This window comes from Bos javanicus, chromosome 11 (genome assembly GCF_032452875.1).
Source record: "Bos javanicus breed banteng chromosome 11, ARS-OSU_banteng_1.0, whole genome shotgun sequence".
Classification (NCBI taxonomy): Eukaryota; Metazoa; Chordata; class Mammalia; order Artiodactyla; family Bovidae; genus Bos; species Bos javanicus.
Window position 1 is genome coordinate 29,541,260 of NC_083878.1, and position 16,066 is coordinate 29,557,325.

General features: G+C 49.0%; 1 long non-coding RNA gene across 1 annotated transcript in view; it reads right to left on the reverse strand.

The window, feature by feature from the left end:
• The window catches only part of LOC133256988 (uncharacterized), a 39,133-nt gene extending 35,940 nt beyond the window's left edge, over positions 1 to 3,193 (reverse strand). Inside the window, exon 1 of the long non-coding RNA XR_009739364.1 lies at positions 3,002 to 3,193. This is a non-coding gene — a long non-coding RNA (uncharacterized LOC133256988). The remainder of the gene's footprint in view (positions 1 to 3,001) is intronic.
• Between the last annotated feature and the right edge of the window lie 12,873 nt (positions 3,194 to 16,066).

Here is a 16,066-nt window from a genome sequence, read left to right on the forward strand (position 1 = left end):
CTTCTGAGAGTCAAGGTTTTAAACTAAGCACAGAATTAGAATGGTTTTGTCAGCCAGCAGGACCAAATTACCCCTGTGTTTATTATTTTTTAAAGGCATTGACCTAGGAATAAACAGCATTTGACATTGAAAATTGCCACATTAAATATCCAGCTCCTCTGCCCGATTACAGCAGCCTACAGAGCTCTTCCAAATTGTCACCTAGGATGAATATGACAGCAAACAATGCTTTAAAAGTAAGTAATCCGCTCTATAATTATTTTAGCTGCTGCAACTGCCAACCAGCAGGATCACTTATGAAAAAGGATGCAGTCATCCCTTATTAAAAATGCATGAATACACAGTCTCTTGATTGTGGAAATAATCAGCAGACTATCTAATGTAACAAGACTGAGCCACAGAAGGAATTAATTAGGGTGAAATTGATTAAGGAGAAGAGGGTACAAATCTATCTGTGATGATTCAGGCTCCGATTAAACTCAAGCATTAATTCTCACATTCTTTCAAATTAAGAGCCTCATCTAAATGCTCCACATTAATATTCCAACATACCCCACCCTCCCTTAACCAAGGAGAAACAGACATATCAAAGGAAAACTAAAGATCCTGTTCTTGTTGCCCATCAAGCCTCTGTCATCAAGATGTCAGGAGCTCGGAGTTTTTATTATCTTAAATAAAAGATGGCTGGGGAAAAGGGTAGTGAAATCCCCAAATTCATTGTGGTTTTGAGCACTTAGGACTTTCATGGGAGATTTTCTTAAACGCCAAAGGAAGCATACAACAGGACTAATTATATGACAGCCGCCTGAATTCTCTTTGTCCTTCAGTAACCTGCTTTGGTACAGATAAGGGGACCTTGAAGGGGGTCATATATTCCATCCCCATCCTGGAGACGGAGCTGTATCAAACCAGAGACCCATCCGTAATTATCTGCCATCTCCCAAGAGGCCTCAGGGCACCTGGGCTCCACAGCTCCCTTGGTAACGCGATCTGGCAGCTAATACATTCCCAGCTCCGCTCGCCCTCCCCCACTTCCCCCTGCAGCCTTTTGAAGGATGTGAGGAAAGCTTCCCGCACCATTGATTTTTCTCTTTTCACTTTTCCTCCATTACCAGCGCTTCCTGGCTCTCTCCATCCAAACCTCCAAACCGCGCTTCGGTTTCACAGGGTCACTGACCTTGCCGTCCTCCAACAACTGCTATCTTTGCAGCTCTGCTTCCATCGGCCGCCAGGCCTTGGGTGCCTTGGCCGCGAGACTGAGTACATCCTTTGTCAGAGCCAGGACTTGAGGCTGAGGAGCATCCCAAACGGCATACAGCCGTCCCTCTGCTGGGGTTACATCTGCTCAGCACTGTCAGCAGGGGAACGGCTGGCTGAGGTGCTCCCAGAACAGGGGCTTGGGGGTTGCCAGCCTTATTAACGAAATGTGGGGAAACAGAAGTAAAGAAGCAATTTCAATCCCTTTCTTTGGCTTGAATATGCTCTGGTTTTCCTCTTGCACAACTCTGGGAGATAGTCATGGTGACCATTTTACTCAGGAGACAGAGCTGCTCTCAGAGGCCTTCAAGTAGGTCTCCCCCAGGCCTCCTGCATTGCGAGTCCAACCAGGCCTCCCCAGGGAGTGTACCAAGCTTGGCCCAGGGGAGAGGGCGGTCCACACAGAGGGAACAGTGTAAGGGGGTCTGGGAACAGCGTGAATGTGGCAGGTTCCCCCTTTCTGGGCCAACAAGGCAAGTCCCATTTACATTTACCAGAAAGTATCCAAGGTCACCCCTGCCCACACAGCCCTCCTCGCTGGTCTCAACTGCTTCTAGCGGAGCTGGCCAGATGTCTGCGGAGGAATCCCCTGTAGGTCACCTAGGAGCTAGGGGACTGCTATTACTGTGAGCCCTGGGGAGACGTCTAGATACTCAGGGGCGCTAGATACTCAAGCCATACTGTTTGCAGCCTGGCTCCACTGCCTACACTTCCAGGCCAGGATCCACCACGGATGACTCTGAACAACAAAGGAGGGATACGGCAAGGTGGCCAGGCCTTGCCTCCTCAGAAAGCTCTGTCACTTAACGTCTATGTAAATTTGTGGATGCAAATTGTTACAAGGGGGCAGAGACCCCCAAAGCAACCCAGCCCCAAATGCAAATAGTTATGGGAGAGGGGAGGGATGGTCACCCTAACAATACTTATCCACAGAGCCTGGAATCCCAGACTCAACAGAAGTGTCCCATGCCCTGCGCAACAGCTACTGCGGCCAGAGCCCATCGTCTCCCTCCTCTCTCTCCCCTACAGCCGCTCTTTTATACCATTTTTCTCCCAAATTTCCCTCACTTGGATTATTAGCAACCCAGTTCTGAGGAGCTACCTGGGATTTTAACCTTGTCCCATGAACTGAGGAGGACGCAAGACATAAAGATGACATCCCTGCCCTCGAGAATTTCACAGGTTGGCAGAGCGATGACATTAACCAAAGCAAGTAAAAACCACAGCAGAGAGTGTTGCAAAGTATTAGATTCAGTATTAATGTGAAATTAGACCAATTTCACATTGAATGAATCAGAGATAGGGAGCAAGCAACCCTCGGGCCACGCATGGGCTGAGGTGATCAGGAAGGCTCCCGGGGAATAGGCAGACCTTGACTCTGAATCGGCATCACCTGGACTGAGGGGAGAGTAGAAGGATTCCAGGGAACCGAGGGTACACCAAGGCCCAGACGAGAGGGCAGGTTAGGGAGCCCTTCAGCCTGGCTGGAGGGGAGGCTAATACTTGGGAGTACGGGCCGCCAAACTTTTTTAGGTCTTGAATGCTAGCTTTAGAGGTTTTGGTTTCAGTCTAGGCTGTTGGATCTCCAACTTCAGTGCACTACAGTAATACCTGGGGTGCTGGTTAAAATGAGGGTTCCCAGGCCCTGGTCCTATAGGTATGGGACTTGTTTTTGTTTTTCGGGGTTTTTTTGCCACACTGGAATGCATGATCTTAGTTCCCTGACCAGGGATCAAACCCGTACCTGCTTCAGTAGAAGCACAGATTCTTAACCACTGGACCACCAGGGAAGTCCCAGGTGGGGGGCATTGTAAACAAATATCCTAGATGACTCTCATAGTGGCTCCCAGGAGAGGTGGCTGAAGGTCCTCTTCCGGCTGTTTTGTCCCTCCTGTGGGTAAGGCTGGGCTTTGTTAGCACCATGGAAACACGGGGCTATGGAGGATTCCCGGGTTCTGTGAGGGTGTTGAGCTTTGTCTCCTAGGAACCTGAAGGCTGGGGCAGGAAACTATTTGACTACATAGTGGCCAAAGGAAAAGCAGCCCCGCTGAACAACAAAATAGCAGAGTTACCCCTGTAGAAGAGTGGAGACGCTGCCTTAGACCCTGCGGCCATGTGGACCCCTTCCTAAGCTGCGCCATTGGTTAAAATGTGGAGCCAACAAAGAAATAAGCTTGATGGAGATATTCTTTATATGATAAAGGTGTTCGGCTCTAGGTTTCTTTAAATAGCTATTTCCACTTGGCACTGTAATAGGCTTTAGGCCCCAGATGTGCCCTTTAATTCATAGGTTTTATGGCAAGTTACTAGCCCTCACTATTAAACCTATTTGCTCAACTTCTCAATTTTTACTGGGAAATTTTCAAACCTGGGGAAAAGATGAAAGGATAGTGCAGGAAAACCTATAAATCTTTCATCCAGATTTACCAAACTGAATATATATATGCGGGCATCCCTGGTGGCTCAGATGGTAAAGAATCTTGCCTGCAGTGCAAGAGATATACATATATTGTGTTTATATATATATATATGCACATATATATACACTTTCTTCTTGCAAAAGCATTTAAAAATCACAAATATTCCTGACACCTTATCCCAAGCACTAAGAACCAGGACATTCTTAACAATATTTCCTCAAATAAGCACAATATCATCACACCTAAGAAATTTAACATTGATACAGTAATATTAGCTTATGCTACTGCTGCTAAGTCGCTTCAGTCGTGTCCGACTCTGTGCGGACGACAGAGACGACAGCCCACCAGGCTCCCCGTCCCTGGGATTCTCCAGGCAAGAACACTGGAGTGGGTTGCCATTTCCTTATATTATTTCCTTATTCCTTCTATGTTATTTCCTTATATTATTTCCTTCTATATTAGCTTATAGAACATATTTACATTTCTTCAATTAACCCAATATATTCTGTATGCCTTTAAAAAAAATCCAGGATTCAATCGAGATTTACACAGTATGCTTAATTATCGTCTCTTTAGTTTCCTTTCACCTAGAGCAGTCTCCCTGTCTTTGTTTGTTGTTATTGTTGTTTCATGACATTGGCATCATTGAAGAATCCAAGCAAACTGTCTTTAAAATGTCCCACAATCTGGGTTTTTCTAATTTGGTCCAGGCTAAATGTTTTGGGGCAAGGATATACTACAGAGGTGTGGCACACCTTCCCATGCGTGCCAAGGTGTCAGGAGGCACGCACACCATGTCTGTTTGTCCCATTAGTGATGAGAAGTTGGGTCACTTAAAGGTGTGCGCTGGACAACTTGACAGCCTGGTTTCATCTGAGCAAACACTGTGCGGATCTTATGGATCAGCTGAGTCAGATTATAAAATGCTTGAGAGCAAGAACCAAGTCTTCTCCTACAGAAAATAATGCTTTACATTTTACAAGATTCTTTGATATAGATTATCCTATTTCCTCTTCAGACACCATTGATGGAGAGATTTTTATTCCCACTTACAGAGATGCAAAATTTCACAGTGCTCAGGAACCCTGATGTAGCATCCCAGACCTGCCCTTTAATTAATGGCTTTTATGGAAAGTTACTTAACCACTCTCTTAATTGTCTGTTTGCTCAACTCTAAGATGGGGATAGTAATAATATCTTCCTCCCAGAGTTGTCGTGAAGACAATGACGGTACTAAAAATAAAATGTTTGATGCAGGGCTTAGCACATAAAGAATGCTCAAAAAAAAAAAAAAGAAAGAAAGTGTTGTGTGGATAGAGCTAAACATCAATATGCATGTCCACAGTGATGCTCAGGAAGGTCAAAGTCTGCCCTGTGGTCACTCAGCTGAGCAAAAGGCAGAGTCTAGACTCAAGTCCCAGCCCCCAACTCCAAATCCACAATGTATACCCATTCTCCACACTCCATCCTTGGGCAATGGGCTCACTGGCATTGCCATGTAGAAACTATAGGGTCAAAATCATATGAATAGTGATTCACACCTAATTTCACACCTAATTCACACCTAATTTCAAGATGCGTTCAGCCAGGCCGGACTGTTCTGATTGGACAGAGTTGGCCAAGGGGCCCCACACTGGGTCCCTTTCTTCTGTCATGTTCAGCCTTCAGCGCATTGCTGTCACTTGGCAATCTCACAACATGCCCAAACTCACCATGTTGAACAGCAGCCGCTGTGTGCTCAGAGGCAGCACATTGTGGCTGGAGATCACTGTGGCTACAAGTTTGACCCCAAGGGTCCCCCTGCCCTGCTTGTGTAGAGTACTTGTCTAGAGTAGGGGCAAGGCTGGAGAACTGTCCTTGATTAAAGTGGGGAAGCTTTAGGGTTCCAAGTCCAGCAGAGGTCCCTGAAAACCCCTGTTGTTTTCATTGAAATTCCCATTCCTACTTTCTTCTAAGCACTCCAGTCCCAATGCCAAACTCCAGGGGGGAAAGCCACAGCAGCAGTAAACCATTGTTTTGAGCCAACATTCATATCTCATATGAACTAGGATGGGTCCAGTTAAGAAGTAACTCCACTTGGCTAGAGTGGTGAAATATAGGTTTGGGGTCCAGGGAAGGGAAAGATCACTTCTAATGAACATTTCGTGGAGATGGTGGGCCTCAGGGAAGGCTGAGTTGGAGTTGGATAGTCAAGGAAGCAGAAGGGCAGTCCTGATTTGGGGCATGGGGGGAATGCTGGGAATGCAGAGCATTAGCAAGGCACAGAGGTAGATAACAAAGGCGCTGGTCTGGAGATTGAGGGCCGGTGTGTGCAGAGGAGTGGAGACAGGCATTGAGCAGGTGGGAGCCCCTCCCTTCCGGATACAGAGCAGCAGACCATGGCTGTGGAGCCACTGAATATTTCATTGATGGAAAATTGGATGTGGCTGTGGTGCTTGGGATGCAGATTCTGATTTCATGACCAGATGACCGATAGGCCCCAGGAGGGAGGCACTACCCTCCTTCTCCCCTCCTAGCTTCCCCCAGCCCAGGAGGGCACAGATACTGACTTTCCTTCCCAACACCCTCCAGACCAATGCTTGTTTCCAACAGGCATTATTCAGCACCTACTGTGTGCCAAGCACCATGTTAAGCACAAAGGAGACACAGATGCCTCTGCCCTAGGTGGCAGCTTGGGGACACAGACCCTGAAACAAGTCACTAAGTATGGGAAGAAAACAAAGCACTGTGGAGCCCTGGGGTGGTCAGCCGGGCCTGAGGCTTCACAGAGTTCCAGCCCCCTGTGCTGGTAGGTGCCCTAGACAGAGAGGAAGAGAAAGGATGCTAACCAGCATTTAGGGAGGACTTCATTTTGGCAAAGCACTGAGGTAGGAGCTTGCTCTATAGCGCAACCTTTAATCGTCAGTCATCATAAAAAGAGATAGTATATTGGATGTGCCAAACACTTCATTCCAGTTTTCCCATACCATCTTACGGAGAAACCCAAACAAACTTTTTGGCCAACCCAATAATTCCTAATTGCATAGACAAAAGGCATTTCAGGTGCAAACGTGCAGAAGAACACACATGGAAGAACTTGGGAATGTGGGGACCATTTAGCAATTTGGAGAGGCTGACACATTGGAGTCTAAAAAGGAGATTGGCAAGAAATGAACCTAGAAGGACAGACTGGGGCTTTGCGTGTCAGGATAACGAATAGGAACTTTATCCACTTGGCCGCGGAAAGCCTCAAGAGGGTAATGAAAAGGGTGGTGCCCAATGTCCTGCCAACTCCATCTACACTGATGGCCTCCCTGGTCCTGGCCTCCTCTCCAAATCCTAACCACCTTCCCTCATATTAACAGATACTGACTGTACCCTTCCTTGGGGGACCAGGCACTGTGCTGGGTACTGGGCATGTGGCGATGAACAAGACAAGGGCCTAATGGATGAGTGGGTGGTTGAGGGAGACAGGCAAAACCTAGTAAACAAACACAAAAATAAAAGATCACGGTAGGTGATGTGACAAAAACAAAACACATAAATGAGAGAGTTGGGGGCGGGGAGGCGAGGCTGCTTCGGGGAGTTGCTTCCTCTTCTGGTTGATATAGGGAACAGGAACGTTAGGACAGGGAACTGGGTGGGTGGGGAATCAATTTTCCCCATTTCAACTTCTTTTCTGAATTAAGTTAAGTGCTTGGAGAATCATACTTCCAGCATTCCTGGGACACTGATGCTGCCTCTCCTAACTTTATAAACCAGTGAGTAGGCATGGGCTGAAGCAGCTGGAGGGAGCGGTCCCTGAAGCCCAGAGCTGGGAAGGAGAAAATGCAGAGACCATGCAGGACAGATGGAAGATGTTTGAAGGACATTTCCAGGGAGGGGTTCCTTTCCGGTCACCCACGAGCTGCTGCAGAATTTCATCTTGGTGGCAACAGAGTTCTTCTTCCTCTGAGCCAGTCCCTCTGCTTCAGGGCCCAATGTTGGCCATTCCCCACGGGCAGGGAGAAAACAGACATAAGCCCAGGCCCATGGTCCTCAGAGAAACTGAATCAGGCTGAGTCATCTCTTCCCCAGCTCACAAAATCCTGAGCCCTTTCAATGTCTCTAATCTCCCCAACAGGTAACCAGACTGATATCGGTTCATCCTGAGAGTGAAGGAGGAGCAAGTGGGATGCTGGCAAGAGGAGCTTCTCATGCCACAGTTTCTGGAATGTGGGGCTGAAAACACCAGGAGGGCTGCGATGTGGACCTAGAAAGCCCAAGGAGTGGCCCACGGAAATGAGTGTCAGAAGTGGAGCCGACCTGCTGGGACGGGACTACATGCCTGAAAGGGATGGTGAGCAGGTCTGACCGGTGGGGCTGGATCCTGAGCAAGGCCATCCTGGAAGGAGATTGGGAAACCCGGCAGATACTAGGCTAGAGTTGGAGCAAGAGCCTAGCTCATGACTGCTTCAACCCGGAGGGAGGCGGGAACCAGGGAGGGAGGGCTAAGGATGGGCCCTGGACAGGCTGTGGCCCTGAGGCTGTATCAGGATCTGGGCTAAAGTCAACATACTCTCCTCAATACAGAGAAGGAGGCAGTCCCAGTTGGTTATCAGTGTCTTCCATCCCTCAGAAGAATCCCTCTGGGTCTGATCTTAGCAGCAGTTTTACCCTCCTGCTCCCCTCAGGGAGTCGTGGAAACCACTGGGGCCCTGGAGAATAATTTGGTAGCCCCCTCACAGACGGTAAAGCGTCTGTCTGCAATGCAGGAGACCTGGGTTCAATCCCTGGGTTGGGAAGATCCCCTGGAGAAGAAAATGGCAGCCCACTCCCGTACTCTTGCCTGGAAAATCCCATGGACGGCGGAGCCTGGTAGGCTACTGTCCATGGGATCGCAAAGAGTCAGACACGACTGAGCGACTTCACTTCACTTCACTTCACATGCTAGAGGACCTCCCACCTTTCCGCTCTCCTTGGGGGATTTTCGAAAGCCCAACCTTCTGAGAGCTGACAAGAAAGCAGGGTGTTTTCTTGATTTCACAGAGCAGAGCATTCCGCCTACCAAAACTCAAGATAAGGCAGAATTTGAGGCGGTGTGTGTGAAAGAGTGCAAATTCATCCTCACAATTTTCCTGAGATTTCATCTCAAGTATCCTTTAGACAAACAATAAGGAATTCGGTGCTCTTCCCCACCCACTTCTCTTCTTCTCCACACGCGCCTGCACGCGCTCACACACACACACACACTCACCCTCCCCCGCACCCATTTCAGAATCTTCTCTTTTTTTCTGCTGCAGTTTCTGCTTCCTCCTCCTCCTCCACCCCCCCCCACCTCCTTTCTCAGCAGGAACACACCAGGACCAGGGGCCTCCCAGCCACAGGAACTGGTTTCTCAGAAGGAGCAGTTAATGCAGACCTGACCACAAAGTCAGTGCTGCCCTGAACCCATGTCTCGGTCTCGCCGTGTCTACTGTAACCCAAGGAATGATGCAATTGTGTCTTGCAGCCTTTACCCAAACAGGGCCGGTGTTGCCCCAGGGAGCTGGCTCTGCTGCTGTTTTAGGAGCTGACCTTGCTTCTTGTGGCAGGGGGCTGCTTGGGCCCTTCCCAGGGTTCAGCTACTCCCATGGGCTTGGGAAGGGCACTTATAAAATGGGGATTCATAAACTGACTGCAGAGCATTCCCAAACTGAAGACACACATGTGACTATATTCATTTTTCCTGGGAATGAAGATCTATTTGTTCTGTCAGATTCTCAAAGGAATCAGACACCCTCTGAATGGTTTTATTAGTTTGCGGCACTAGGTACAACAAGAAATCAAAGTCTGCCTTCTCTCATTTTGCTCCCCGATGCATGTGAGTTTTAAGCAATTCCTTGTCTAAGCCTGGGCCGGTGGAAGTCGGGTTGGGTATCCTGAATATGCAGTTCTTTGGATAGTCACCAAGAGATGATCTGAGCAGGAGATGTGATGTCACCTTCAGGGAGGAGAGTCTCAAGCTGTCTGGAGGGAGGGGAGGAGAAATGAGGATCAGTGGCCTTGAATCCCCCCTCCCTCCCTTCCCCCCACCTTCCACCCTGCCAAGGAGAGGCCGGAGCACCTTTCTGGGATGCAGTCCAGGCTCTGCCTTGAACTTGCAGCTCCTAAAGAGCTGCTGTGCAGATTCCAAGTTGCCAAATCCCAGAGGCTCTATTGGACAACCCAACCTCTATCAGCCCAGATGCTATGTGGGCGTCCTGGGCCCTACCCCACTGCAGAGTCAGACCTGAGGAGCTCAACACCAAGCCCCAGATTCCCTGACCTCCCACGGGAGAGGGAAAAGAGAATGGGGGCCTCCACCCATCCACCTACCAGCCTCTGAGTCCCTTTAGCCCTTGGCATGGTAATTAACGGCTGGGAAATTCTGCATCAGCCTCAGCAAGCTAATGTGGCAGGAGCTCCCTCCTGACAGCAGAGCTAATAAGAAATTTGCTAATGCAATTGATCACTTTTAAAAAGCCTTATGTCGGTGAGGAAGAACGCTTCTCTGCAGCAGCTCAGTCTAATTGTCAGAGCCGAGCAACGAGCCGCTCTCAAGTGGGTGAGGATGATGTCTTCACTGAATCAGTGGTGCAATGCAGCAGGCGGGGGCTGGGAGGAGGGGTGTGGTGCTGAGCCTGAGGCCCCCGGCTCTTCCGGCTCCTAGGAAGCCAGTCTCTGCAGGCCTGTTCTAAGGGCCTATTAAGGGCCCTGAGCTGCAGCCCCTGTTGGAAGCTGCATTCAGAGCCTCTCCGTTTATGCCACAGGATGAAAATAAGAAACAATTCTGTCTGCAGTGATGGCTGATCTCGGCCTCAGTCAGCGAGTGTCAGCACAGCAGACCCCACTGAGGCTTCTGCTGGAGGGAGGGCTGACATCTCCAGCAAATTTGCTTTTTCTCTCCCAGACCCCTGCAGTGACTCCGTCCACCAGTCCTGAGGCAGGTACAGGGCAAGAAGATTAGAAATTCACCCCAGGCCCACCTAAGCCCACTCCCCGTTGAGATAAAAGACAACTTGTTTTGAATGCCCAGCATTTGGCAAAAACAAAGAATGGTTTCTGGAAGAGGGAGAAACTGCTGCTATTGAGATTTGGGTTCCAATACTCACTCCGAACCATTTCCCCCCAAAGCAAATCCACAGAGAAGCAAGAGAAGCAAGTAACCTCTGTGAGAATGGAGCCCAGCTACCCGGAACGCTGTTGAAGGGACTAAGGATGTCTGTGTGTCTGGACCCCCACTACTTTCTGGAATAGTTCTCACTCTCGGTTATCCACGGGAATTGGGGGTGGGGGAGAGGGCTGAGGGAGGATCAGCCCCCAACACACAGAGAAATGTCACATCCATCTCAGTCAACTCAGCTTCCCTCTGAACCACATGTTAATCGTGACTGTTCCCCCATCCTTTATGTTAATGCTTTGAATTTTGGGTGGAGACACTCAAAGACAACGAAGCAGGAGGACCCGGGTCATAGCTAATGTGTGTACCACACTCAGTAACCCACAGGAGTCTGACACAACAGGCTGCCTTCCTACTCAAGACCTTCCTTGACCTGACGAGTCTGTGGCCTGATGACTCTCCTAGCCTCTGGGGTGAAGGTGAGGCCAGGCACCAGGAACTGGTGCAGATTTCCTTAAGAGTCTCCCCTGCAGGATAGGAGGTTTTGCAAGAAGGTCCCCAGTGAGTTGAAGCCACCTGTTTCTCTGGGAGCAACCCGAGGGCAGTGGGCAATGCCTCTGGCTTCCCAGAATGCCCTGTGCAGCACCTGGGCAGAGCAGCCTGGGGTCTGAACAGCACAACCTCCAAGTCTTGGTCCAGGGGCTCAACAGCCACGGCTACAGGGGCAAAGAAGACCATCCTCTGGACCTGCTCGAGATGAAGAGGGTCCCAGAGGCATCTTCATGTGCTCTTGAAAATGTACTTTAATATCTAAAGTCCTATCCTCTAACTAAAATTTAAAAACTGTTTTCCTTGTTCTCCCAAGTTTATTTTTCCCAAATCAATTTTAATATTAGTTTTACCAAATTTAAAACACTGATTGCAATGAGACGGAATTGGATTCATTTAGGGAAAATTTTTTCACTTTTACAAAACTGAGTCTTTCTATTCAAATTACAGTATGTTTTGCCATTTAAATAAAGCCTTGCTATCCAAGGACTTTTTAAAAAGCTGCACTGTCTCTGAATTACCTCCCTTGAAAGCTCACTGACAAAGATCCTATAGACCCTTTCTCACCCAGGGGGTGATGTGTTATTTTGTCCTTGGTGCTGAGGTGAATTACACTCTAAAGGGTGCGTCCTAGCTGCCTTAACTTAAACCAAAAGGCCCTGGGACAAATGGCCATCTTAACATGTCTTGGCCCTGTGACCTCCGACGTGGATTCGCTCATTTTGGATCCACTCCACACACAGGAAGTCGGTCTCTACTTCAAGGCCAACAAAACTAAAACTCCCCTCAGTTTCACCCGGTCAGTGATGGGTATCTCTGGGTCCCAGGAAGGAGACCTAAGGAAGTTAAAGCCCCTTCCTTTAAGACTCAGGGCTGGTGGTTAACCGTTGCTGGTAACTCTCCCCGCCTCACACTTTTCTCCAGTAACTCCTCTGCAGCTTCACAAGGGCGACCTGTGTAGTCACCTAGGGCCTGGTGCTTTGATGGACCCTGGGCTTAGTTTAAGGCCCTGTCATCATCTTGGAATTCTTAATCATTCTGAACAAGGGACCTCACATTTCCGTGTTGCCCTGGCCCTGCAAGTTACATAACTGGTCCTGCTCCTCTGCAATACCTGAAGGCTCAGAAACTGTCAGAACCAGCCTAGGTCGCACTTGGGGGTGACTGGCTGAGTACTGGCCAGTCCAGGTGCAAAACTGGGCCCCCAGGCAGGCTCTGTATCCAGCTCCAGGGAAGGCCTCACTTCTGCCTGCAAATCGGCTCAGATGATGGATTTTTAAGGGAGACTTCACAATGGACTTGATGATTCCTTCCTGGGCTCCTCCTCCCTGCCTGCCTCCCAGGGTCCAGCTCTAACAGTCCACTGAGACTATCCTCAGCGAACCTCGCTGGCTGTCATCTGGACTGCCTCAAGCATGGAGCTGCTCAGTGTTTCCAGAGTTTAGACCCCGGGGGCGAGTGAGTAGTCTGTGTTATCTCTCCAGACTTCTGCCTCTCTCACGACCTCCCGGGAGTCTGGGCCAGCAGCAGAGAGCACTTTCAGACCATTAGCAGGAGCACATCCGGTCTCCTGGGCTCTGGCCAGGAAGTCACTTCGGTGGGAGAAGAGAAGGCCAGAGTTCCTGGGACATAATCCACGAGGGTTACTTAGCCACCAATCAGTGCAATTGGAGAGGTGGGGATCCAGCCTGGAAAGTTTGGGGTCACATGTGCCTAGGAACCCTAGGATCTTGCCTCCTTCAGACTCTTCAGCCAGGAAGATGAAGCCAACCTGGGCAATAAAGGAGTCAGGGTACCACCAGGAGGACAGAGACTCAGGGAACTCCCCATGGACATTCATTTTTGAAGGAAGCCTTTCTTCCCAAGACCTGCCCATGAGGATTCTGGCATCAGAAGGATTCATTTGTAATCTCCCAACTGAAGAGACAGAATGAAAGTGTTTAACCATTTACTTAACTCCATCCATCCATTTACACATTCGTCCCTTCATTTACTTGACGCATATGAATGCTTATTTAGGGGTCAGCTATGTTAAGTGCTATGAGGACTGTTGACTCTCATGGTAGAAAGAAGGCAAGAGAACTCTCTGGGGTCCCTTTATTAGAGCACTAATTCCATTCGTGAGGGCTCTACCCTCATGACCTACTTAATACCTCTCAAAGTCACCACCTTCTAATACCATCACATTAGGGGTCAGGATTTCAACGTATGAATTTGGGGGAGACACAAACATTTCATAACAGACTATAAGCTCTGTAGGCATGGGGACCATGTCTGTCTTGCTCGCTGCTGTATCCTTAGCCCTTGACCAGAGTGTGGCACATAACAGTGAAAGTGAAAGTTGCTCAGTCATATCCAACTCTTTGCGACCCCATGAACTATACAGTCCATGGAATTCTCCAGGCCAGAATACTGGAGTGGGTAGCCTTTCCCTTCTCCAGGGAATCTTCCCAACCCAGGGATCGAACCCAGGTCTCCTGCATTGCAGGCAGATTCTTTACCAGATGAGCCACAAGGGGAGCTGAAGAATACTGGAGTGGGTAGGAAGATGGCACCCCACTCCAGTACTCTTGCCTGGAAAATCCCATGGACGGAGGAGCCTGGTAGGCTGCAGTCCATGGGGTCGAAAAGAATCAGACATGACTGAGCGACTTCCCTTTCACTTTTCACTTTCATTCATTGGAGAAGGAAATGGCAACCCACTCCAGTGTTCTTGCCTGGAGAATCCCAGGGACGGGGGAGCCTGGTGGGCTGCCATCTATGGGGTCGCACAGAGTTGGACATGATTGAAGCGACTCAGCAGCAGCAGCAGCAGCCTATTCCTTCTCCAGCGGATCTTCCTGACCCAGGAATCGAACCAGATGCATTGCAGGTGGCTTCTTTACCAACTGAGCTATCAGGGCATATAACAGGGGCTCAGTAAATATTTCTGGTATGAATGGGTGACAGATTTGACTGCTATTTGGAAGCTCTATAAGAATTCAGAGAACATCTACGTGGGTTGGAAGAGCTGGTATAGACTTCATAGATGAGACAAAAACACAGGAAAAGTTAAGTAACAATACAACAATACAATAAAGATGACAAGGCGATATGTGAAACATGTCAGACAAACAGTGTGAATACTGCATGTTAAAGTAGGGAGAGTGTATCAGCTGTGATGTTTTTGTCAGCAAGTAACAAAAAAACCTCAACTCAAACTGTCCTCAACTGCAGGGAATTTATTATCTTTCCTAGCTCATGTTCAGAGGAAGGGGAGGCTCAGTGTCTCAAGGAGTCCTTTCCCTCCCACTCTGCCATCTTCGAGTGGGTTTCATCCTCAGGTTGGCTGACAGGATGCCCACAGCAATTCCAGATGTGAAAACATCCCACTGAAAAAGGACAAACTGTCCCTACTCAAGTCTCTTTCCCAGGAGCTTCCTAGCAATTTCTCCCTTTGTCTCACTGGCCAGAACTGGGCCACATGTCCAATCCCAGGCTGACTCCTGGTGAGAGGAGTAGGATTCTGAGACTGGCATAGACCAACCACAATCCACTCACTGAGTTTAAAAGGAGGAGTAAATATCCCATAGAAACTAGGATCTGTTAGACATGTATAAATGGGAGGATGAATACTGGCTAAAAATCAACAGTGCCCACTGCAGCCCACTCCTTTGTATACCTAATATCTACTCACGCCATTTTTTAAAAGGTCACTCACTCTCTGCCGAAATTGCCCCAGGAAGGGGCACCTGGCCAGAGAGCAGGAGTGTAAGGGAACCCAGGAGGACTGCTCTGCCATGTGGCTCGCAGCCTCAGGTTTTATGGTGATGGGTTAATTTCTGGGTTGTCTGTCACCAATCATTCACACTTAGGGTCGTTTCTAGTGGTGCATGCATTGCTCAGCCAAGATGGATTCCAGCAAGCAGAATTCAGGGAGGTGGGAGGACACGTGGTGTCTCCTTTTGACCTTTCTTGAATTCTTCTGGTTGGTGGTAGCTTGTTAGTCCCATGTTCCTCACCAACACCCCCTGTCATAAAATAATTCACCCTAATGGTTACTATGGTGCCTGGCCAGGGTGGGTGGTTTCAGTCAGTGTTTCCCCTAACATTTAGACCCCAGAATGAGAAGCCCTAATTAGTGAGCTTGGGATGGTCCAGGCCTGGTTTCTGCAAGCAAATGGGAAAAGAACTGGCTTTGCACCAGCATAATACCGCATAGGAACCTGCAGCTTCAGATGGGGACGTCTGCCACTGGCTCCTTTGTTCCTGGCTCCACGCTCGGACTGGCCTGGGCACAGTCTGGGGGATGGGCTGTGCACGTGCAGACCCTTAGGGAGGATTTGGGTGATGCTGACATTGTTGCTGACTTCAGAGAAACCAGCTGTAATGCGTTTTGGATGACAGGTTCTTTGTTTTGGGAGAGAAGATCACTGCTCTAAGAGCTCTTAAGAATCCAGGGACAAAGAGGAGAGAAGACTGAGATGAAAGATCAAAAATGGGACAGAGATTTCAAAACAAAAGCAAAAACCATCAGGAGAGCTGCCTTGGAACTTCCCTCACTGGTGGAGGTTGGGGAGGGGCTGCTAATCAGCGCTAGGTCCAGGAAGGGGCAGTTTGGGAAGGGGTGGGGGCGGGTTAGGATTTAGGGCAGCGATCTTGAAACCTTGAGCAGCACTTACATAACAGAGAAAACATCAGTTGTTCGGATGAAAGAATGGGGGAGGGGTGCTTTCCGGAGTTTCGGAGAAGGCTAAAGCCG